We start from the raw sequence: 26,728 nt of genomic DNA, 5'->3' as shown, positions 1-26,728 counted from the left end.
AAGCCTCTTCCTCCAATGCTATCACTGTTAGAAATTGATTCATCACTCTGGGTGATTTCTCTGTCCAGTCCTAGTCAGCCTGCTACTCTCCCGGAAGGAATCCTGCAGGTCTTTGTTCCTTTGCTCTTCCAGGACTTTACTAAAATACGTTGAAAACTGCACAAACTATTTGCAAGGATACTAATACATGGATGGAGCCAGGAAGTTTCAAACAGACGTTTCTTAATAAACCAGATCTTTCATGAATTTTTTATTTGCGTGTTCTTCCATATCCACTCCCTACCAGGTGTGGTTTGTAGAATGCACACCGACCGAGGTTGACGTGTAATCTGTGCTAGGTACCTGGGAAAACAGAGAAAATGCATGCTCTTGAATCCCTTCATTCTGTATTAAGATTTAGGACAAAACCTAATTGAGAACAAGTAAAGCAGGATTTAATTAAGAGCCAAATTTCCTAGAACTTAATCGTTTTTTAACTTTAGCAAAATCATTGAGGTTGCTGTGGTCAGAGAAGTCTTCACTATAGAACTCCCCCCTCTTCTCTGCGAATCCATTATTAACTCTAGTTTACCGATGAGGAAACTGGGACTTAACAGGGGTGCTTACCCATGGCCATACAAGTTGTCAGGACTGGAATCTAGATTTTTTTTTAACTCCAAAGCCCATGCACTTAAATGGGTTCTTCAAGAGTTTACTGCTATGGTCAAAACTTGGTTTGACACTCTGGTCTGCCTCCATTACTGTGTAATGTGCGTTTACTCAATACTCTTGGCCCATTCTGTGTGCCGGGTGCTGTGCTGAGCGTTGGAGATGGAGGGATTAGACAGCGTAGAGTCTTCTCCAGTGAGCTGATGTTCTGAGCAAAGCAAGCAGGGTACGTACCCATCCAAGCCCAGACATTCTTATTCTGCTGAAGTCTAATAAAGTGCACATCAAGGTTATCTTTAAAGGGGAAAAATATAATAAAGAAGTCTAAAGAACAGTGAACCCAAAATTGAAGCCCCTGTTGGTTTATTGCAGCTCCAACTGCTTTTGCTGCAGAATGAGTCTCCCGTTCCTGACTGCAGACTTACCCCTGACTGGTATCTCACGTATTGGACTCAATCTCATAACTTCAGATCAAACATGATATACTAGTACATATTTCTTATCATGATTACCCAAAGTGATTATTTGGATTTAGCGTCCAGTTCCTAATTTTATAGACATAAAAACCGTGATACTAGAATCTACTTCTGATTAAAGAGAAAGACTTCCTAAGATCCATGTAACCATCTATTTGTTCCACTCTTGGAGAAGCTATTCATTGAAATCCATAAAGAAGCAATGGATTAAAATCAAGAAAGTGCCATTTTTGAAAGTCATTCCCTAGACTTTTGTAGTGGTAGACACTCTAGAACTTATTGCCATAGCCTGTATTCTTTGCCTGTCTGATACCACAAACCAGATCATCCAACATTGTAAGCGGCATCCTAACAAAATAGACATGATATGGAAACAAATACCGGTCAAGAGGCTAACATGGGTCACCTCCAGGTCACTCATCCACATGAGCAGCATTTTATGATTTGGTTCAGTGCTGCCCTGAGGTACATATTAACTTTGACTGAAGCGAATTACTGAAGATTTCCTCAGGAATGAGTCCAAGCAATTTCCTTCTTTTTTCATTTGTAATGTGTTGACATTAATTAGTACCTAATTCCTGGAGTGTGTTCAAGCTTCAGTGATAGACAGAAAGGAATGATTTCTGAGCAGATTAGGCACACAGCCTCCTGGCACGGTTCCAGAGATGGAGGTACAGCCTGGCTGCTCTCAGGAGTGGGTCCTCATCAGACTGGTTTACATTCCTCATTAGGACCCAAAGATCTGAAAAAGAGAACAGGAAATGGTGCTACTTCATAGTAGTAATCACTTTTCCTTAAGAAACTCAAGCTACTCTGGGTTATTGTCTAAGATCTATGAAGAGAAAGAAGGTAGAGTGACTTAATGACCGTGCATGATGACTGAGCGAGCCAGTGTCAAAGGACATCTGATTCCAGGACCCTCTGGCTTTATGTTATTTCAGATTTACATATTTCTTCATGCATCTCTGATCCCATATCTGCACAAGCAGCTTCTACGTTTCAGTGAAAACAAGCATTCTGAAGGATAGCTTCATAACATCAGTTGGACCATATTTAGAATTAAAGTATAAGAAAGCCTGAAAGAGTAGTATGAGATATTTCATGCATATTATGTCTTCAGCTAATAAGGGGAGTCTTCTCCTAGGTCAGAGAGCTGTGATATTACTGTGGCATTACAGACTTTTACGGGAAAATATTATTAAAGGCTGCTGTTTGCCCTCATCCTGGTATGTTAGCATCTTCATTTATAAAACATATTTCATTATTAGAAAGATGGAGATGGAGAATGAACAAACTAATAAATAGCAAACATCAGGGAAGACAACCAAAACTGTCCTTTTAAAAATCAAGTGTGAATACTATACAGATCTTAATAAATAGCACAGTGGTGAGCAGCCTGGAGTAGTAGAAATATACACAGCAACATAAATAGAACAGGGAAACAAGAAAAAACCAACTGACATTTATAATCTGGCTCCATCTGTGAAAATTAAAAATGTAAGCACACAAACCAACAATACACATTTCACAAGAACAAGTACAAAGATACATAGCAAACACATTGGGTTATTTTTTAGAGAAAAGAAGGAAATAGGCATAGAAAATGAGGAAAAAATGGGATAAAGCAATAGAAGGGCTTTCCCAGGACCAGTAATTGTAATGAGGTGTGAGCTGAGGAATATGATTAGCTCAACTCTACACCTAAATTAAAAAAATTAAGTCCACATGAATGTTCCAAGCAGGATAGACAGCTTAGAACTTTTGGGTCCCAATTTTCATATCATTCTGTGCTCTGTGATGATATTGTGAGGCCTGTTAACCAGCACAGTACAAACAATCTCCTGGCTATATGTGCTCATGACTATTATTGTTCATAGTATATTCTAAATAGACAAAGCCATTTGATTACAAGAACACTGCAGAGAAATCTATGGGAGACCACAACTCCGCTGTACACATTGCTTCTCAGACGCGATCCAGGAAAAGCATAAACCTTCCTGCAGTAACAGAAGGAAGCAAGTCTTTGAGGACATGTGATTTTCTTGCATGCTTTGAGCCTTTCGGTTTGTTATTGTCTATTAGAGAAGTATCAGCTAAACTTGATCCACACTCAGGCAAAGGCAAAATTACCTATGCACTTCCCAGCCAAGACACCTAGATTCACTGATCAGAACACAAATGTTAAAGCAACACACTGACATTTTCAGCAAGACAGTAACCGAACAAATATTCCCTTGCTGCCTTCCTTTTAGCCCACGCTCCGTGGGTGCCCACATTCATACATAGCCTGTAAGAATAGTCTAACATTATGAATAACTTGACCAGAGAAGGGACAAATAGTCATGTTATTAAAGCAAGACTTCACGGCAATTATGAGAATAGAATCTCCTACAAATTAATTTTTAAAACAGCTAATGGATATTTTAAGCACCAGTTTTTTGTCGTGGTTTTTGTTTTACACAGTTTGCACGAAAGTTTTGATAACTTTAGAAGCCTTCAGATTTTATGAACAAAACATAATGCTTGTGAATACATACCCAGGGAGACCTCCAGCATGAAGATCCCTTTCAGAGAAAAGCCTGAATATTGAAAATTTAGCAGACCTGGGTTTTAAATAGTTGAGCTTTTCAAGAGGATGGATAATCTATCATAATGGAGCATTAACTTAAAAAGCACACATTTATGGTTCTGTTTTTATGACACCATTATGATCTTTACTCCTAGGATTGTTAGTCTGTGATCAGAGTGTGAAAATACAGCAGAGATAAATGACAAAGAGTTTAGTTGCCAGTTACTTGGGGTTTTCGAGTTATTTGCCATTAGATTTTTAATATAATGAAAAAAGGAGGCTATTATCTATCATCGTCAAAGAAATGTGGGCTGTAGTTCACACAGCTAAAGTAACTTCTAATTACACGAGATTGGATTTGCTTTCTCCATAGTCCATTTCAAATGGAACGAGTCAAAGAATTCATCCATTTCTTTTTTTTCATATCCGTATACTTGTGCCTTCTTCCTGAACAAGATATATGACATGGCTGGGATGCTGTGTGGATCAACCCAGGGACCTGTACAAAGTGAGAGGAAGATAGTCCCAGCATTACCTCCTCTCAGAAGTTGGAAGGTATTTTAGGGTGAGTGGATAAAACTCTGGGCCTTTCTCTTCCTCCTAATAAAATTTGGCATATACAAATTCTTCTCATTTAAATTATTGATTTGTTCCTTTAAATCCTTATCCAAAAAGGAGCTCTAATTGTACAGTCAATCCAAAAATATTTATTAAGCACTTACAATAGACTAACCATTGTTCTGCTCTCTAGAGGTGTGTTTCAAAAAGTGGACTTTCCAAATCAACTGTAACTGAGTTACTAAATGTAATGCAAATAAACTGATAACCCCTCCCCAGCCCAGACCAACTAAATTAGAATCTTGGACAGTGGGACCCTAATCTAAATTGTCTAATAGTCTAAATTAGACCCAAGAATCTAAATTGTTAAAAGTATTTCAAATTATTTTGAAAAGCCCAATAAAAAAATTTGTTTGCTGCTATCAAGGCCTTCCTAATAAAAAGATGGGAATGCAGACAGGAAACAGCAGATCTAGACTCATAGTCTGTAAAATCTGAGCACTGATTTATGTCACTTCTTGGATAAACCCTTTAATTGATAATACTCCATTATCTATTCTTCCTTCTTCTGACATGGCAAACCCTGAAACCTTATGTTGAGTTGTGGTGTCATAAAATGTTAGCATCTCTACAATGAATAGAATGTTCTTGCCAATCCACACTGGACGGGTAGCATGAACAAAAATACATGTTTGCTGTTTTAAGCCACTAAGATTTGGAAGACAGTTCATCGCTGGAGCAAAATCAGTTTATTCTAACTGACGCAGACACATCTTCCATCTTTTTCCCTATAGGGAAGTTGTCACCATACATCCTTTACTTCAAAAAAGTGAAAGAGGAAAACCCAGAACAATCAGGCATTCTAAGGACAGAAAACTTCTAAAGAACACTATTATAACTAACAACACTTAGTGACTCTTTCCATATGTTAGACACAGCAGTAGGAGTTCTCCGTGTGAAGATAACTGATAGAGCTTGCCGAACAGAGGGAACAGCAAGAGCAAAGACCCTAAGACCGCAATGCGCTCGGCATGTTTGCGGAACAGAAAAAAAGGCCAATGTAGCTAAAGAATATGGAGGGTAGGCGAGACTGGGGAAGGACGAGGGACAGAGGTGGAATCAGAAAATGTGTTAGGGGTCAGATTGCTTAAGCCTTGTGAGCCATGGGAAACGCTTTGGATTTTACTCTCGGTGCAAAGTTTTAAGCAAGAAACTATATGATCTGATTTGCATTTCTAAACGATTGCCCTGCCTACCTGGGGGACAATGGAGAAGAGCTCAAATCATCAAATACAGAAAGAAAAAATTCCCCGTTGAATACCCTTGTGTTTTTTTTACAGTCTTATTTCTTAATAATAGCAGTAAGATCGAAAACTAACTCTCAAAAATGAGGAGATTAAGGAAATAACATTTTATTTCTGCAGTGCATTGGTTTACATCTATTTAAAAGGATCGTGTAAAAGAACATTAAAATGATGTGAAAGATTTTTAGCAATATCTCACCAAGTGGGAAAAGCTGGTGACAAGACATTGTGCAATGCGATTCCATTTTTGTAAAATACACATATATATGTATGTGTGCATATATATGCACATGTGTCCATATACGTGTACAGAAATAATCATAATAAAGCATATAATCAAAATGTTAAGGGTGGTTATCTTTGGGTGAAAGGACAATGAGAAATTTTTTTTCTGTTCTCTGAGTTTTCTGATTTGCCTACAACGGGTGTGTAACACTTTTATAGAAAGGCTATTTCCAAAAAATTCTGCTTTCTTGCCTTTATACTTACTTAATATTCTAGTATTAAAAATGAGCAGTGAAGCAGGCATTAAATTATGTTTTTTAACTTTCTCAACCTCTTCCACTTGCTTTCCTTTCCCTAATGAGTCTGGCAGTCCTGATGTGCTGACTCTAAAAAAATATATGTTTGGAAAGATCAGCTTTTCCAGTATCAGAGCAGAGGCACACAAGAGTTTAGAAGCACTCCAGGAGCCTCAAAATCCAAAAGCTCAGATTTCCTTGACTTTAAGTTTTAATGTGTCCAGTCTTAGGTGATGCTGCTCCCAGACATTGTTGATGGATTGAAGAAAGCATCTGTGCAGTGTAGATGGCATTGCCTGTATCTGAAAATAGTTGACAAAATTCACGTGGTTAAATAAATCAGAGAAATGGTAACCAAGGCACAGATGTTTACAATCTTCCTGCACAGTCGTATAAACATAATCTGTCAGGAAAACAATGCCTGCTGGACTGTCTCTCACATTCACACACTTAAACAATTTTTTTAAAAAACTATTTATTGAGCATTTAATATGCACCAAGTCTAATGCTTAACAATTAAATTCAGTTTCTCATTGAATCCTCAAAGGAATCCTATAAACAAGATACTATTATTTTCTCTTGTTAGATTTTGTAGGAAATTGCAGCTCAGAGCTGTTGAGTAACTGATCCAGGGTCAGACACGAAGCCCATAATAATAAGCACTTCATGAACAAGAATGTATGGTTATATTTCAGGCTCATATGTCTACTTATTTAAAACTATACTTGGTTAAAAAAAAAAAACACTTTCATCTGCAAACAACCAACAGAACACGACATGATAACTAGTTATAAAACAAACAAGTGACCATGAGTGAAAATATATTCTAGAAAACCTCACTTAAGTATATTTATTTCAATAACTTCTTACATAATTGCCAATTGCTTACAAGAAAGAAACAGAGTTTATTTAAAGCATGAAATTTAGCACTGCTCTTAAAAGCAGCTTTGAATAAAATTTGACAAAAATAATGAAAAACACTAAGGGGGAATTAAAATAACTTTTTAGTTTTACTAAGTAAGGAAAATTGTTTTGATGAGCCAAAAATACTATTTTAACTAGAAATCATATGAGAAGAGCAAAATTAACAAACCGCATTTCTTTTAGACAATTGTGTATTTCCCACCTCTAATAGACAAGATTCTGTCATGGTGGATGATTCTTCTTGAAGACATTACTCCTAAACTTCCATAACTGTCATTCTTGCTCAGATTGTTGGTTCTTGCTGCAGAAGCTGAAAGCCCTTTTTTTCCACCTTGGCCTTCCATCTCTGACCTTTCAAGTCTTCCTGAAATCAAATTGCCAAATCCTGTTTTCTCTTTGCAGAGCATCTCCTAATCCTCTTAATGTAATTTAGACTGACAGGGCTGAGCTCAATTGTCAATAATATATCTGCGAATGAAAAGAAGGTTGGCCAAGGGGCACTCCAAGCAAGTTTCCAATTGGACACACCAGACTAGAGGGGACGCATGCCCATTCCTGGGTGTTGGTGCCACAAGTGCTACCCATGAGCAACTACAACTTGTCCCTGACCTCCAGTGCTGGGTGCTCAGGCTTCTGACTATATGGAGGCAGGTTATTTTTATTAATGATAATAGCTGGTATTTATCAGTTTCTTATTACATGCCAGGCACCTTGCCAAGTGATTTCATATGACTGTATTGGACTTGTCTAATTAAATTACATATCTATATGCTTTCTGCATTCGGGGAGATTAGTGGGCTTATTCAGTGGCCTAAATGATGATTAAAAACAAAAATGATACTTTGTTCTCATTTCTCTCTAGTTCTCTCACCAATAAGCTTTTACTGAACACCTAGTATATGTTAGGAATTGCACTAAATACAGATCTCACCTTTGTGGAATAACAATTTCTTGGCAGCAGAAACATATAAATAAATATTGTAATGTAAATATACTAAGAAATATGTATGATTCACATACCATAAATTCATCTTTGTAAGATGTACAACTTAGTGATTTTTTGTATATTCACAATGTGCCACCGTCTAACTCTAGAATATTTTCATCATCCCCAGAAAGAAACCCTGTACCATTAGCAGTCATTCCCCATTCCGCTCCCCCTGCCCCAGCCCCTGAAAACCACTAATCTTCTTTCTGTCTCTATGCATTTGCTTATTCTTGACATTTTACATAAATGGAATCATTAAAATAGAAAAGAAATATGTAGAAAGTAATCACATTTAAGGAATGGGGGGTTATTTTAATCTGCTTAAGCAAATTAGTTAAAAGAATCTTCTACCCTACCACTTAATTACTAGAGTTCTGTAACGGGATGGGCTGGAGAAGAATTTCTATCATCTTCAGTCTCTTTGCTACAGAGTCATCTAGAAAGATCCAAATCACATATAGGTGTTAATCACTCTCACTTTCAGTCTAGTATCTGACATCCTGCTCCCAGGCTTGCTCTTTGTCCAAGGTCACCTGCCACTCACACAAATTATGTTTTTGAAGAATATTTATGAATATGTATAAATGATTGCATATACATGAAACATCAAGCAAAAAATTGTATATGAGTTGTAATCCCATACTGGACCAAAAAAAACCCCACTAGATAAACACGTATGTGCAAAGAAAAATATTAGAAGGAAATGTGATACAGTTTTAGAATATTGGAGATTTTATTTTCCTCTATATATCTTTCTATATTGTGTAGTTCTATAAATATAACTATTTAGGAGTTTTGTAATCAGAAAAAGTAAATATTTTATACAAATTAAAATCAAAAGAAGAGTGACTGTAAAAAGTCTGCTTGGTATAATTTATCTCTAATTATTATTTTCCTGAGTTTAGCAATGTAACAGCTTATGAGGTTAAGCAGTATGGCTATATTATTTTCAAGTAATTTCTTTTTGTTGAAAATCCGAAAGAAAACTAAGGGGAGCAGGTTTTATTTAAGTAGAAGTGCCTAAATCTAAGCAGATCCTATTCAGTATCTTGTCATCAGACTTGAGGTCACTCAACAGTGGTCTCTTACTAACTACCTACTAAAGAAAGAAGGAAGAGATAGATGACAGACAGCTCAGACTGATAGCTTCACATACTCCCCTTATGAAGACTATCATTGTCTTCAAAGTTTTTCTTCTTCTCAACTTCCTTAAAGAGAAGTTTAGAATCTTGCCCCCACACACACATACTGTAAGAAGTCATATTTTTAAAAACACATTTAAAATATAAAAAGTACTGGAGCTGGTGATGGGAACAAGGAACGACTTCAAATGGTCACATGAAATCTTTTTGCAGCAATGGCAGTGTTCTAGAACTCAATTGTAGTGATAGTTGCATAACTCTGTAAGCCTACTAAAAATCATTGAACTATACACTCGAAACAAATAAATTTGATACCTCAATAAAGCTTACAAAATAAAAAGTGTAATTGCATTGGTTACAGGCAAGCATTACTATAGCTTAAGAAAATGTTTGAAGAATTCTGAAAGCTATTAAGCAATCAAGATTATATTGAAAAAGACATCAGACCAGCAGGCCCAGCTTCATGGTTTGGAAGGCCCAGTGCAAAATGAAAATCTAGCACCATTGTTCAAAAATGATTAAGGATTTCAAAATGGGAAAATGGCAACAGAAGAGCATCAAACCAAGCAAAGGGCCTTCCTGAGTGCCAGGCCCTGGGGTTCTGCACAGGTCACATGCCCCTGAAACCAACCATCAAGATTGGAGAAATCCTAGTCTAAAATAGGGAAAGGAGAAGTCTAAAAAGTTTGAGAGATGCTCCAGACAAAGGGTAAATATATCCAAAGAGTGCATAGGGCTTGGTGGTGACCGTGAGGGGAATTGAAGAAGACACATGTAGCAACACAGTTGATCAGCACTTTCTTCTGCTTCTGCTGAACAGTAGTTGAGAGGTAAGAACAGCATTTACTTCTGGACTAAGGTAATGAGTGCAGGAAACAGGGTTGCAGAGGCAGCGGACTGCTTTCGGTCCAGGTTGGTAGCATTTTCCAAGAGCAAGAGGAACCCACAAACTAAATTGACATACCACTTGCCCTCCCCACCTCAGTGGCGCAAACTAACCCTCCCTCACAATAACTGGAGAAAGTTGCTCTAACCGGAATCTTCATTCACAAATGGGAAAACAGGAAGTTTAAATACCAATGAGAAATGAACTCACAGGAATAATCATAACATCTGAAAAAAAGAGATAATGAAAGGCAGAAACTCTGCGAATAGAAAAAGGAAAATCTAAGGGAAAATAGAAACTTTTTTTTAAATTAGTTTAATAACATTTGCAAATAAACATAAGGAAAGATCTCATCTAAAAATATAGACAAAATAGCTGTTTATGGAATAAAAGCATCTACAGATTTTGTGTTTTTCAAACACCACGACTTTCATTTTCAGTCTATTAAGAGAATGTTTTGATAGATAGTTTTAGTTTTAATGTATTTTGATTTATCAATCTTTCCCATTATGGTTAGTAGTTTTTACATCATGTTTAAGAAATCTTTGATTATCCTGAGGTCGTAAAGATACTGCTGTATGTTATCTTGCAGATACCTTGTTTTTCCACCTTTCACATTCATAATTACAATCCACCTGGAACTACTTTGTGTGCTGAGCAGGGTGGGGAGGAGGGGAAGTTGTCAAGTTCCTGCCCTCTCCCAATACAATTACTAAATATACTCAGCACCATTAATTGAAAGGATTGTTCTTTTCCCATTGCTCTTCAGTGCCACCTGTGTCACATATCAACCATATATGAGTCTGTTTCTGGGTTTTCTGTTTATTTCCATTGGGCTTTTGGACAATATCAGTGTCTTAATTGTTCTAACTTCATATTAAGCCTTGCTACTCAGTAGAGCATATCTCTCAACTTTGTTCTTAAGGATTTCCTTGCCTACTTTTGGCCCTCTGAATCTCCATATAAATTTTAGAATCAGCTTTTTAATTTCCACAGAGTAAAAATGCTGAGATTTTAAGTGGAAATGCATTGAATCTATAGATTAATTTGGGGAAAATTGACATCTTTAAAATGTGAACTCTTTTCATCAGTGAATGTGTACATCTCTCCATTTATTTAAATCTTCTATAATTACCTCAACAATGTTTTATAGTTTTCTTTCTTGAGGATTTGCCTAAGTACATGATACTTTTGATGCTATTTACAACTGGCATTTTTTAATCTTTTTTAATATTTAAATTTTATAGTCCTTGTTGATATATAGAAATAAAATTAATTTTTATATTGACCATATCTGTAGTCTCTTGGGGTTTTCTACATACAGAAATTTGTCATCTGCTAATAGTGACAGTTTTATTTATTCTTTTCCAATCATACTTTTTTTTCTACTTCATTGCTCTGGCTAGAGCTACAGTCAGTATAATGTTGAATAAAAGTGGTGAGTGCAAGAATTCTTGTCTCATTCCTGATCCCAAACATTTTATAGAATATGCCTCAGTCAACTTTAGCAAATTATATTATATGGCTTTCCAAAGTGGTTTTATGATTTTATACTTCCAACAGCAGTGCAATAGTTCCAGTGGGAATATTAAGCATCTATATGTATTAAGACTTCTAATAGCCTGTTTTAAGAATTTCTCCATTCTCCCTTCCATCACAAAATTCAACCACTGGAAGAAAGAAAACAAAGCCATTGTGGAGATTTGCTTATGAGAATGAAGTGAGAATGGAGAGGTTTGAAGAGAGGGGTGGGGTTGTGCAGAAAGAGAGATCCAGGAGGTATTTGGGTTACTCCATATTCTTCTGTAGTGTTATACTCTTTATATCATTGGTATATTTTTGTGTGTTATTTGTGTATTGTTTTTGACTTCCTAGGAAAACATAGAAAGGTAAGATAAAAATAGTATTTCAGAAGAGTGATGCTAGCATCATGGCAGAGTGAGCTGTTCCCTTAATCTCTTTGCTCTAACTTACAACTAAATGGACATTCATTAACCAGCAGAGGATTCCCTGCATAGCACAACAGTACATCTGAGAGATCCACACAGCATTCAGCTGAAGGTGGGTGGACTGGATCTCCAGGAGGCAGCAGAATGAGGTGAGTGCACCCCCTCTCTCCCTGGCAATAGCGAGCCAGGTCACAGATCCTCACACAGTGGCCAGCATGACTGTAAGAGAAGGCAGGGACAGACTGGCCTGTGCAAACACTTTCAGAGTTGTAGCCCAGCCCACAGGAGTGCCCACCATGTTGCAGTAGTCCTGCCAGTGAGAATGCTCTACATTGAGTGATGTTGGCTCAGACCCTGTAAAGGTACCCACCTGCAAGTGCAGCACAGGAGAGAAAGCACACCACCCACTCAGAAGACACCCCAGCCCACAGAGCACAGCAGCCCACAGGATCCACCAAGTAGCATCTCAGCACATGGGCACCCCTCCCTGCTAGCACAGCACAGGTAAGAAGTACCCTGCCTGCTCAGAAGGCACCCCACTCATGGAGCACAGCAGCCCATAGGACCCCCCATGTGGCAGCTCAGTTCCCGTGTAGGTGCCCCTCCCACCAGGAGTGCAGCAGCTAAGCTGGTCCCCTGTTGAGCACAGACACCTCATCTATGGTACTTGACCTGCCACCCACTGCAGAGGCCCTGCCCATGTGAGCACAACTTGCAGAGAAGCTGGGGCCAGCCCTCATGAATGCAGAGTAGCCCCAACCACACAACTTCCAGAAGATGAGGCAGGATCAGAAAACAGCTCCTGCTCCCCCCTAGCAGTGGCAGGTGGAATCTGTGACCTGTTACTACCAGAAATGCACTGGCAAAGAATCAATTCATTAAATACCATGAAGAACTACAGTAACAATTCAGGGCAGAAAGAAAATGACACATCTCCATTAATCAATGCTGAAGTCACAGGAATTTACAATCTAAATGACAGAGATTTCAAAATAGTTGTCATAAACAAACTCAACGAGTTATAAGAAAACTCAGAAAGACAGTTCAATGAGCTCAGGAATAAAATTAATGAGCAGAAGGAATACTTCACCAAGGAGTTGAAACTCTAAAAAAACCCACACAGAAATTCTGGATATGAAGAACACAGTGATTGAGATAAAAAAATAATCTAGAAACCATAAAAAATAGAGCTTATGTTATGGAGGACAGAATTGATGAATTAGAGGACAGAAATATAGAAATGCTTTAGGTAGAAGAGGAGAGAGAACTAAGATTTTTTAAAAATGAAGAAATTCTTTGAGAAATATCTGACTCAATTAGGAAAAGTAATATAAGGATTATAGGTATTACAGAGGGATAAAGGAGCAGAGAGCTTGTTCAAAGAAATAATAGCTGAGAACTTCCCAAACCTGGGGAAGGAACTGGACTTACATGTACATGAAGCCAATAGAACTCTTAATTACATCAGTACTAAAAGACCTTCTGCAAAGCAAATAATAGTACAACTGGCAAAAATAAATGACAAAGAAAAAATATTAAGGGCAGCAAAGCAGAAGAAAATAACTACAAAGGAAACCCTATCAGGCTTTCAGTAGATTTCACATCAGAAACCTTACAGGCTAGGAGGAGAGAGTGGAATAATATACTCAAAATACTGAAAGACAAAAGCTTTCAGCCAAGAATAATCTATCCAATGAAACTATCCTTCAGACACGATGGAGAAATCAAAACTTTCTCAGATAAACAAAATTTGAGGGAATTGATCACCACTAGACCTCCCTTACAAGAAATGATGAAGGAAGACCTCCTACCTGAAACAAAAAGGCAAAGGTTTACAAAGCTTTGATCAAGGAGATAAAGAGACAAAATCAGAAAATTGCAGTTGTCTATCAGAACAGTTTGACAAATGCTTAATTATAACATAAAAGATAAAGGGAAGGAAAGCATAAAAAATAACTATAAACACTTCAATCTATATCACAACACAAAACAGAATAATTTGTGACGACAAACTCACAACACAAATTCACAACACAAAACAGAATAATTTGTGATAACAATAATTCAGAGGGGGAACAGGAAATGGATGGAACCTGCTTAAGCTAATGTATGAGATCTTTTATACAAACCTCATGGTAACCACTAAACAAAGAATCAGAATAGAGCCACAAATCATAAATAAAGAGAAAATGGAGACAACCATCACGGAAAACTACCAAACTGAAATGGCAGTCAGAAATACAAGGAAAGAAAAATATTGGAAATATAGAACAACAAAAAAACAAGAGATAAAATGGCAATGTTAAGCCATCATATATGTTAATAATTACTCTATATGTAAATGGATTGAATTCTCCAATAAAAAGACAGAGTGGATGGATGGATTGAAAAAACAAGACCCAACAATATGCTGCCTCCAGGAAACACACCTCAGCTCTAAAGACAAACATAGACTCAGAGTGAAGGGATGTAAGATGATACTACAAGCAAATGACAAACAAAAGAAAGCAGATGTTGCCATACTTATATCACACAAAGCAGACTTCAAGATAAAAAAGAGAATGAGAGAAAAAGAGAGGCAGTATGTCACGATAAAAGGAACATTTCACCAAAGGAAATAACACTTATGAATATATATGCACCTAACACAGGAGCATCAAAGTATGTAAAACAACTACTAACAGACCTAAACGGAGAAATTGACAGCAACACAATAATAGTAGGAGATCTCGACATCCCACTTACATCAATGGATAGATCACCCAGAAAAGAAGTCAACAAGGAACAGTGGCCTTAAATGAAGCAATAGATGAGATAAACTTAATAGGTATATAGAGAAAATTCCATCCAAAAACAGCAAAATATACATTCTTCTGAAGTGCACATGGAACATTCTCAAAGATAGACCATATGTTGGTAAAAAAGGCAAGCCTCGATAAATTTAAGAAGATTGAAATCATATCAAGCATCTTTTCCAACCACAATGCTATGAAACTAGAAATCGACTACAAGAAAAAAGCTAGGAAATCCACAAATACGTGGAGACAAAACAACATGCTACTGAACAACCATTGGATCAATGGAGAAATCAAAAAATGCCTGGAGGCAAACGAAAATGAAAGTACAACATACCAATTCTTATCAGATGCAGCAAAAGGAGTTCTAACCGGGAAATTTATAGCAATATGGGCCCACCTCAACAAACAAGAAAAATTTGAAATAAGTAATCTTAAACCATACCTAACAGAACTAGGAAAAGAAGAATAAACAAAGTCCAAAGTCAGCAGAAGGAGGGAAATAGTAAAAATTAGAGCAGAAATAAATGAAATAGAGACTTAAAAACAACAATAGAAAGAATCACTGAAACTAAGAACTGTTTCTTTGAGAAGATAAACAAAATTGAAAAACCCTTAGCCAGACTTACTAAGAGAAAAAGAGAAAAGGCTCAAATAAATAAAATTAGACATTAAAGAGGAGAAATTACAACAGATACCACAGAAATACAAAGGATTGTAAGAGAATACTATGAAAAACTATATGCCCACAAATTGGATAACCTAGAAGAAACGTTTAAATTCTTAGATTCATACAACCTCCCAAAATTGAATCAAGAAGAAATATAGACTCTGAATAGACCAATCACAAGTAGAGAGATTGAAACAGTAATCAAAACCTCCCAAAAAACAAAAGTCTGGGACCAAATGTCTTCTCTGGAGAATTCTACCAAACATTCAAAGAAGATTTAACACCTATCTTTCTCAAACTGTTCCAAAACATTGAAGAAGATGGAACGCTTCCTACTCATTCTGTGAGGCCAACACTACCCTGATACCAAAACCAGACAAGGACACACAAAGAAGGAAAATTACAGGCCAATATCACTGATGAACATCAACGCAAAAATCCTCAACAAAATATTGGCAAACTGAATACAGCAATACACTAAAAGGATCATACACCATGATCGAGTGGGATTTATTCCAGGGATGTAGGAATGGTTCAACAAGCACAAATCAATCAATATGATATACTACAATAACAAAACGAGGAATAAAAATTGCAAGAGCATCTCGATAGATGCGGAGAAAGCATGTGACAAGATCCAACATCCATTTATGATAAAAAACATTCTCAATAAAATGGGTATAGAAGGAAAGTACCTCAACATAATAAAGGCCATATATGACAAACCCACAGCCAAAATCATACTTAATGGTGAAAATCTGAAATCATCCCTCTGAGAACAGGCACAAGACAAAGGTGCCCACTCTTTGCCACTCCTGTCCTACTTAGTACTGGAGATTTTGGCCAGAGCAATTAGGAGAGAAAAAAAAATAAAAGCTATCCAAATTGGAAAGAAGAAGTGAAACTCTCACTGTTTGCACATGATAGGATCCTATATATAGAAAACTGTAAAAAATATACCAGAAAACTACTAGAAATAATCAACAACTACAGTAAAGTTGCAGGGTACAAAATCAACTTACAAAAATCAATTGCATTTCTGTACACTGAGAATGAACTCACAGAAAGAGAAGTCAAGAATACAATCCCATTTACAATCACACCAAAATGAATAAGATATCTAGGAAAAAATTTAACCGAGGAAGTTAAAGACTTATACCCTGAAAACTATAAGACATGATTGATATAAACTGAAGAAGACATAAAGACATGGAAAGATATTCTATGCTCATGGATTGGAAGAATAAATAATGAATGGATAAGGAAGATGTGGTATATATATATATGTATGTATATATATATAGTGGAATACTACTCAGGCATAAGAAAGGACAAAATCACTCCTTTGCAACAACATGGATGGAACTTGAGGATATTATGTTAAGTGAAATAAGCCAGACAGAGAAAGACAAACACAGTATGATTTCACTCATATGTGGAAGATAAACAAACATATGGATAAAGAGAACAGATTACCAGGTTACCAGAGGGGAAGGAGGTGGGTAGGTGGGCAAAAGGGGGTAAAAGGGCACATATGTACTGTGACAGATAAAACCCAGAGTATTGGTGGTAAGCACGATGCAGTCTATACAGAAACTGAGAAATAATAATGCACACCTGAAATTATGCAATGTTATAAATCAATATGATCTCAATAAAATAATTGGGAAAAAACAGTAATTCAAATAAACAAATGAGAAGACATTAAAATTACTTAACTGTACACGTTAAAAATGCATTTTTATTTTTACTTCACAGGATCTTGGCTAATGATACACAAAGAAAACCAAAGTGCAGGTATGTTCCCCACAAATCTGGGTAGGATTGCATCCTCCACCAGACCTCGTAGTCAGGGGCTTTCCCTCATACTCCAGAGAGGCTTATGTCAGGACAATATATGAAGAGGAACAGATCTTCACAATCTTACACCTCATTTGAAGTTTTTATTTTAGCTTTTTTTCAAAATATTTGGTTATCCAAATATGGGTTTTATAACGTTAAATAATTATCTGGATCTGAATGTTTGTTCAAAAAAAACTGATTTTCTTTCCAACTAAAATTTTATAGTCATCTTTCATTGATGAAAACCATATTCTGTATTTCTTTTCCTACATATTTTGAAAAATGAAACTAACGAGAATATGGAAGCCAAAAAGTATTTAATCTTCAAAACTGCACTTAAGGGGCTGGCCTGGTGGTGTAGTGGTTAAGTTCATGCATTCTGCTTCAGCAGCCCCAGGGGTTTGCGGGTTTGGATCCCAGGCACAGACCTATACACCACTCATCAAGCCACGCTGTGGCAGCATCCCACATACAAAATAGAGGAAGATTGGCACAGATGTTAGCTCAGGGACAATCTTCCTCAAACAAAAAGGGGAAGATAGGCAATGGATGTTAGCTCAGGGACAATCTTCCTCTCCAAAAACAAAACAAAACAAAAAAAAACCCTGCATTTAAACATAATTATATTCAGGTCTCCTCCACATTTTCACTCCCTTCCCACGCTGGTGAGCTATTGTTCTATTTTAAAACGACTCCACCTTGTATAGAAATAGAGCATGGCATTTCATGCCCATACTGAAGAGAGAACTCAGCTGGGCTACAGAAGATCTGGTTTCAATTCTGGTTAGTGTCTACTAACCAGCTAGGTGACTTAAGGAGAGACACAACTTTTTGAGGCGTCAGTTTTCCTACCTGGAAATGAAGCATTTGTATTAGATGATGACTAAGGCCATTTCCAGGTCTAATAATCTCTACGAAGCTTAGAAAGGGAACTATTCTGTTAATTTCTTAATCATGCAGCTGTAAATTGTATTGGAAAAATAAAGTGGTTTTAAATTTTTTATTTATATTTGGAACTGAATAAAACAGATAGGCGAGAACATTAGTATGCAGCAGTGATATATTTTGTGATATCTTTTGTTCAAATGATGCCAAAAGTTTGTTTTTTCCCACTTCACCCTCAGCTTCCTACACAACCCTCAACTGCCAGAAATACGGGCAAGAACAAAGTCTTTAGCAACTGGTTTCAAACTGGGCTTGTAAAAGCCTAGAGTTCTACAAAACCCTTCAGAAGGTTTGTAAATATTTCATCTGAATTCCACTTTTTAAAATATATATTGTATATTTTATATATAAAATATGTATATCTCAAGAATATTGTTTGCTTATTCAACAAGTATTCATGGCATGCATATTACATGTTGAGAACAATTCTAAGGTCTCAGGATTCAGGAATGAACAGAAACAGACAAAACTCCTTGCCCTCCATTAAATTTACATTCTAGTAGTAGTAGCAAAAAATAAACAAAAGAAGTAAATTATATAGTATATTAAAATTTTATAAGGGCAATCAAGGAGAATTAAGCAGAGGCTGCAAAGTGAATCAAGAGGTTAGATTATATCTGTCTGAGAAGGGGGCAGTCTAGTAAAGACTTGAAGGAAGTGGGGAGGGAGCCTGTGCAAAGGCCCTAAGGCAGAAGCATGCCTGAGGAGGGGGAGGAGCGGCCAGGCTGCCAGCAGCACTGGAACAACGGGGAGATAGACAGAGAAGAGCCCAAGAAGGAATAGAGGCCTGGGGATCATCATAAGTCTCTGGCTTTTAACACATTGGAAGCTTCCGATGCCTTGATGCGGGCTGCCTGGTACAGTACTTGTATGTGGAGCTTTTCTGTATTCTCTACATATACGTTTGAATATGGCACAGAACAAGGAGACTTTATTTCTGTACGAGTCTTGTTCAAAGTCAGGCCAATACCCGTCCATTCAAGCAAAAACTATACATTTTTATAACAACAAACGTGAGTTAAGTTAAATTACATGCCAGGCCAGGCTTAGGTATATCTGCTAATGTCACTTTTCAATAACAAGTAATGCATAACGTATTGGTAATGTTATATTATAATTAGTTCTAATCATCATTTTAGGTTTAGATTACTTCTAATCTGACTTATATTTATTGATAAAGAAAGTAAGCTATTTTTGAAGTATTATTATTCCACGCAACTCAAAATAAAGTGTCATTTACATCCCTTTCAAGTTTCCAGAGCAGTTTATTAAAAGCATCCTTAGATTGCACAATAAGCTAGTATCTTTCATAATTACTTATATAAGCCTGTTTTTTTTTTTTACTAAACAACCAAACAAAATTCAACTATAAGTTGAATGTTGAGACTGATATGACAGCAAATACAATCTAGTGATGTTGAGACCCCAATATCAAGTTGTTATGTTCATTAAAACAGGCTCATGGATCTCTCAAATTGAATTAATAATAAGCAGATGCTATAAATTTGAAATTATAAAATAAATTTATATTAATAAGATTGTCCCTTTATCTGATTAATCTATGTCACTTTTGCAGCATCAATGCCTCATAAGCAATGGATGGAATATGATTCTGGAGAAATATAAACGCAAGGAGGCAAGGGAGCATATTCTCTCCCTTTAAGTCTTCATTTATTCATTCCTCGTGTAAGTAGGAGAATGAGCTTTTCATAAGGAGACGTATACATCTCCATCCTTATCCTGATTTGAGGTCCCATTCTTGATGAAGCCGTTGATGCTAAAAATCACTGGGTGAAATATTGTTGGGAAACAGAATATTCGCATTACTTACATAATAACAGAGAATCAACTCATAGATTACTTATTAATTTACAAAGGAGAAAGAGTGCCTTTATTAAAGAGAGCTCTTTCATAAACTACCTTAGCCAAGTAACTAAGTTTAGCATTCTGTGCCTCCAGAGACGGTGAAATGAAAAGTATACAACACCATCTATGGAGTATTCTTGTCAACAAAATTTCTAGACTCTAAGCAGGAGGAAACAATCAGTAAAATCCAAACTGTGAAACCTTCAAAGACAACCAGACTGGACTCTTCAAAATGTTCCTGTCATAAAAGACAAAAAAATAGTTCCAAATTAAGGAAGACTGAAAATATAGCACATCTGACTGTGACACATAGGCCTTGATCGGATTGAAAAAACAAAAGCTATAGAGGACATTTGAGGGACAATAGAAAAAATGTTAATATGCACTCTCTATTAGATATTATTGCACATTGTATCACTTTTTAAATTCTTGGGAGTGAAAATAGCATTGTGGTAATGTCAGAAAATGTCTTTATTCGTAAGTCGGAAGTCTTTAGAGGAGGAGTGACATGATGTTACAGTTTACCTTCAAATAGCACGGGGTAAAAAAGGAAATTGGAGAGGATATATATTACGTGTGTAGGTAGATGATAGACCGAAAGATGATAGATAGATAGACAGACAGACGGACAGATAGATGATGGATAGATAGTCAATAGAGAACACACAAATGTTATAAAATATTAACAATTTGTGAATTTAGGTGAAGGGTATGTGGGTGTTCATTACGGTATTCTTTCAACATTTCCACAAGCTTGGAATTTTTCAAAACAAAAGGTAGGGGGAAACAAAAGAGAGAGACTGGTGTCACTGAACAGAATAGTCCAAATGATTCTGACCTCAGAGTCACTTCCCTCCTCAGGGGAGGTTTGCCCCCGCTGTTCACCAATGAGGCTGATTAGCAGTGTTAGAGAGTCGAGAAACTCTAAGTTGGACTGTGGAATGGCTGCAGACTAATTACTTAGCCTCATCAAACCTCAGTCTAGTGAATTTTATTGTCTTAATTCACTAAAAAAAGAATGCCTGAAGAAAAATGTTAACCTCTCCACCCACAGACAAGGAAGAGCACTTGGAATTTAGTACCGAAGGAATTATGAACTGATATTTGCTCAGATTTGTGATGTTTATTTACTCACCCTAAGAAAATTATTTGCCTTTTGTAACAAGATTCTTTGAATTCACAAGAGAGCATAGCTGATCCTGCAAATTTGGTTTGGGGAATTTAGGGGTGAAACAAACATAGGTTTTGGAATCCTAAATCATGGTCTCCAGGAAACACAGGCCCTTGGCTTTCTACCCTCAAGGAAGAAGGAAAAGGTTTCGAATATTGTACACGTCTCCACTGCCCAGAGTTCAGCATAAAGCGAGCATTTGTGTTTACAATAGGAGTCTGGCTCTCATTCCAGCCTGCCCTGCGGTGCCACATCTCTCCTAAGTGCCCCTGGCTCACTGGCAGCATTTTCACCAGCCTGTTAGTGTTTGAAGGGTCATGAACTGGAGCCATACCAGAAACCAAATGGGACAGGCATTCACCTCAGCTGTCATTTGTAAGACTGAGATAAACAGTGAAACTTACCAAACAATAGAAAAAGGCCTTTCTTCCTCTCACCAGTGAAACAAATCTTAAAATATGAAGATCAAGAACCACCAGAGATAAGACACACCAAAGAACTGAACCCTCTTAACAGCAGGTGGTATCAATGGGGCTTGTCTTTTGAAAAATGTGTCAGATCCTTTCAGGACTATGTAAAACCCTTCTGGTTTCTATGGTGACGCTGATAATACTTTGTCAATCATTGTGATATCTAGGATCTACATTAAGTAGTTTACAAAGCACCTTGAAAGGCTTGAAGGTTAAATTAGTTTCTCCTCTAAATTGCTTGACGTCAATTGTAGTTGTGATGATTAGAGGAGATATACTCACTTTGTGAGAAATACTGACCAACATTGCTTGACTCTTATGAGGCTCAGAGAAAGGGAAGAAGCCATAAACTGTGAGTCCCTTCACAACAGCTCCAGACACTAATCCAAGCACCGTCTTCAGAGTGGAAGAGACTAAGTAATTCATTAGTCTTCAGGCTGTGCCCAGACCTTCACTTGGGGAATGCCATTCACTGCAATATTTCTCAGTCTCAAGGATGATCGTTTATTTGTCTGGTCCTTCCTTAATTAATTTGTTTCTTAAGAAAGGGCATTTTCTGATAAAATTTTGTAGAAACATTTCCACCAGTTCAAGGCAAACATAAATTCTGCCACTGAGCCATATCAAAAGCTGTTTTTCGTGGTGTTAGATTAACCAGCAACCACAAATTTTGTGATCGGGAGAATGGAAAAGATAGGCTTTCTATTCTTTCTCTTCCCCTAGCTTTTGCACTTCTTACTTCTACTTACAATAAATAGAATTTTGTCAAGTCATGAAATAAAAAATTGAATTTCCAGGGGCCAGCCCGGTGGCATGGCAGTTAAGTTCATTCACTCTGCTTCGGTGACCCGGGGTTCACTGGTGTGGACCCCAGGTGAGGATCAGTGCACCATGTATCAAGCCATGCTGTGGCAGGTGTCCCACATATACAGTAGAGGAAGATGGGCACAGATGTTAGCTCAGGACCAGTCTTCCTCAGCAAAAAGAGGAGAATTGGCAGGAGATGTTAGCTCAGAGCTGATCCTCCTCAAACAGAATTCCAGATGTTTTGTTAGACCCATTCCTTCAAAAGTCTAGATTGCTCACTGTAAGACTTCCGTGTACCATTCTCTGAAGCTTTGTGGGGTTGTCTTTTTTTTTTTTTTTAAGATTTTATTTTTCCTTCTTTTCCCCAAAGCCCCCCGGTACATAGTTGAGCATTTTTAGTTGTGGGTCCTTCTAGTTGCAGCATGTGGGATGCCACCTCAGCATGGCTTGATGAGCAGCGCCATGTCTGCACCCAGGATTTGAACTGGCGAAACCCTGGGCCACAGAAGCAGAGCACGTGACCTTAACCACTCAGACACAGGGCCCCGTGGGGTTGTCGTTTGCAGCAAGGTTGACACATTGCTGCCCTGCCTGGAGGGATCCATCCTCCTCAGTTCTAATCCCACTGCTCTTTAAGGCACCTTGACTGTCCCAATGGCTTTGATGGCAAACGAGGTGTTCTCCACATGCTTCACTGTTTACAGACTCACTGAATGACTTCAGTGCCACTCTTGAGAAGTTACTTTCAGCAAGTTTTTGAATATCCTGCGAACAGAACGGGTGATTATTCTTCAGAATAAGGAATACATTACTAAGTATTTACCACATTGTACGACCTACGTGGAAAAAATCATTTTAGTATACTATGAAAAATTTTCAGAAAAATGAAGTATTTGGACCACCGATATAATTCTAAAATAAAAAGAAAAACTAGCTTTTGCTTGCACCACCAAATCCGAACAATACCAAATCTTTTATGAGTGTCACATTTGTGGTTTTAGTTTCTAAAACATCATAAACACAATTGTTCATTTTCATTACATGAAGTTGACACCCTGTTTTACCTATTTTCAGGTCATCATACTAGTAATAACTAATATTAACTGATCACTTAAGGCCTGCCATGCCTCTATTAACTCCTATGATCCTTGCATCAACTTCATTAAGTAGAATTCATTACTGTTTCAATTTTGCATGTTAACAAACTAAAGTCTGGTGAGGTGACAAAACAAGGATAACAGGAAAGTTGTTCTGACTGACTCCAGCTCCTGAGATCTTAATTACCACACTGATCATATGCCATAGCTGCCCTTGTCCCCAAATTTCATATTTTCTCACATTTCATACAAGTTTAGAGGTGTGTTAGTCTGCTCAGGGTGCCATAATGAAATACCATAGAATGGGTGGCTTAAAAGCCAGAAATTTATTTCTCATGGTTCTGGAGGCTACAGACTCCAAGACCAAAGTGCCAGCAAGGTAAGTTTTATTCCCAGACCTCTTCTCCTGGACTGTAGGCAGCTGCCACCTTGCTGTACAGCTCACGTGACCTCTTCTTTGTGCACTTGCAGAGAGAGACTGCGTGCACACACTCTGGTGTCTCTCCTTATGAAGACACTGATCTTGTCTAACGCTATCCTATCAGATCAGGACTCCACCTTTATGACCTCAGTTAACCTTAATTACTTCCTTAGAGGTTCCATATCCAAATACAGTCACACTGGAGGTTAGGGCTTCAAAATACATATCTGGGGACAAATATTTGGTCCATAACAACAGGGAACTTAGTGTATTTCCAAAAGAAACATATTCCAAATTCATTAAAATGCTAACAAATAGGTACTTCTCAATTCCAAAATTTTCCTTTTTAAAAAAACTGCAATATCACATGTACTACAGACCTCTATGAGCGAAAAGATTAAAGAAGTGAGATTCTTCATTGCTTGTATCAGATTAGCTAATTAGGTGAACAATGGGTGACCTCTGAGAGGAACTGTAGCAGAGAACTAAAGCAAAAATTCAAGCAAAACTATGAGGCCTTGTCTTAGTCATTGGGAGCACAACTCTGATCGGACTCTAGATAAATTCCTCCGCCAGCAGTGTTAAGTGGATACTTCTGCTCTGCCTGAGGTATGCTCTGCTTTCACTTACTATGACAGAAAAAATTCATTCATCACGTGTTATAATCTAAGCATATGTATATTTATGCACTTAGAGCTTAGCACACAAGTTTCAAATAACAGAGATAGGAAATGATCAGTTGTCGCATTTTCCAGAAATGTAGTTTGCATTTTTTTAACTAAGCCTAATCATTGAATAATTTATGTGGAAAAACAAGGGACTGGGAGTAAGCATGTATATTATGTTCAATGCTTGATTCAATAGAAAGGAAAATATCTAGAAACCAAGCTCTGAGGCCTCCATAAAAAAACACGTGCTCTGTTAGAATTTCAATTGCCTGACATGGTTCAGGTCCTAGTCAACTCATTATAATGTTTACTGTTGATATTTTCACCAGCACAATGAAGCATACCACGGTATTGGAAACCATACCCTATAAACCTTACTGTTACACAGAATTCTGCTCCCACAACAGTGAATCAAGATAAATGCAATGAATTTTCTTAGATTTATTCTTTCCACTTTATACAGTAGCAGCCTGGCCAGGCAGAGACACCTCTAAATATCAGTGAAATAATTTAGGACTTTCCAGGCAGTCACAATATCTATTAGCAGGTGCCAAATTAGAGTACTCCATGAGAAATATCTTGCCCAGATTAATATTGTGGCAGCTTCCTGGTCTGGTAGAATTCAAGTGTGAGGGACAGCAAGTTGGCTGAAAGTGCAAGTCGTTTACCAAGTGTATAATGAAGTGGATAGATGATTGGTTGTTAGGTAGATAGACAGGTAGATAGATCTTCTTACTAGTCTATCAGACTTCCAATTCAAAGGAAATTGAAAAAGATAATATTTTTTTGTGCCAGAGGAAAAATGAGCTTAGCTCTGAATTTATTTCCTTCTGGTAGATGGGTTCACACTTTTTTTTTCTTTCTCCCTACTTGGTCTCAGTACCATGTTACTTGTGAACTAGAGCAAAGCATCAAGGAATACCACCTTTAAGGGAGGAATATCGTTCCTCCACCTCTGGTCCACCAATCCTCTCCCAGTCAGATGGCAAAAGCACTTTTCCCTTTGGAATAAATATGTTGGAATCAAATGAATTGCCAGAACAAGTTTCTGTGCTTTGTTCTGTTTTAATCCCATTCCACATGACTAGACTTTTGTTTGTCTTCCTGTCAGCCTTCTACTCTTACCCTGGCGTTTCCCCTATTCAGCAAGCAGGGCTACCTCGGAATGTCGGCCTACAAGGCGGTGAAGGTAAACCTGGCCACCTGCCTCCCCATGAGGACTTCCTCAGTGACCATCAGCTCACCTCATCCCATGCGAACCAGACAGAAAGAACCGCAGGGTTCCAACCTGCTCTTCCTGTGGGAGGATCACTATCCCTCCTCCCACTCCTTTCCCTTGGCCCTTCGGAATCATATGTCTGGCTTCTTCAGCCCCTATAGTATGTTGTTCCTTTGGCACAGGAACGTTTTCCTTCACTCAACCACTGATACTGAATTAGACACTGAGAATGGTATTATTTTTACATCTTCTAAAAACTACATTTCTAATAAAATTGAGATTTCCAAATTCCACAGGTATTTACTATGCAGCCTGTTAATGGATATAAGACATAGCCTCCGCCATAAAGTAAACTGTGCATAAGTAATAACAATGAAGCACATGGCAAGTAGAATATGAAAGGTATAAAAGTTCCAGGTATAATGGAGTACAGGATGAAAGGAAAGATTAATTAAGAATGGGAGAATTACAATTATGGGGAGAAAGACAGCATGTGAGTTAGTTCTAAATAAGGGTGGGTTGAGAATTGAGGGGGAGAGGCTGCGGAGTAATCAAGAAGCTTACAATTTAGACAAAAGGGAATAAGCAAGGCATGGAAGAGGGAATTTTCAAAACGCATTTGTGAAACAATAAAGAATTACATTTTTCCTGCACAAACTAAAGTTTCCTGTAAGCCAGATGGATTGCCTCTCAAATGCTATGCTCATAATTTTCACCTTATTCTGCAGGCCATTGGTCCCCAAAAGCTTGCCATGGGCCAGTGATGGTTGAAGTCCAAGTTTTCACTACACT

The 26,728-nt window shown here is 37.5% G+C and overlaps 1 long non-coding RNA gene across 1 annotated transcript; it reads right to left on the bottom strand.

Moving 5' to 3' along the window:
* Nucleotides 1–26,728, bottom strand: LOC124241510 (uncharacterized). Its single transcript, XR_006889235.1, has 3 exons — nucleotides 26,653–26,728; nucleotides 1,696–1,866; nucleotides 1–342 (listed from the first exon to the last, which is right to left on the bottom strand). It is a non-coding gene; the product is annotated as an uncharacterized LOC124241510 (long non-coding RNA).

Source organism: Equus quagga, chromosome 7, assembly GCF_021613505.1.
Source record: "Equus quagga isolate Etosha38 chromosome 7, UCLA_HA_Equagga_1.0, whole genome shotgun sequence".
NCBI classification, from domain to species: Eukaryota; Metazoa; Chordata; class Mammalia; order Perissodactyla; family Equidae; genus Equus; species Equus quagga.
The sequence above is the reverse complement of the archived record's forward strand: the minus strand, read 5'-3'. Positions and strand labels throughout refer to the sequence as shown.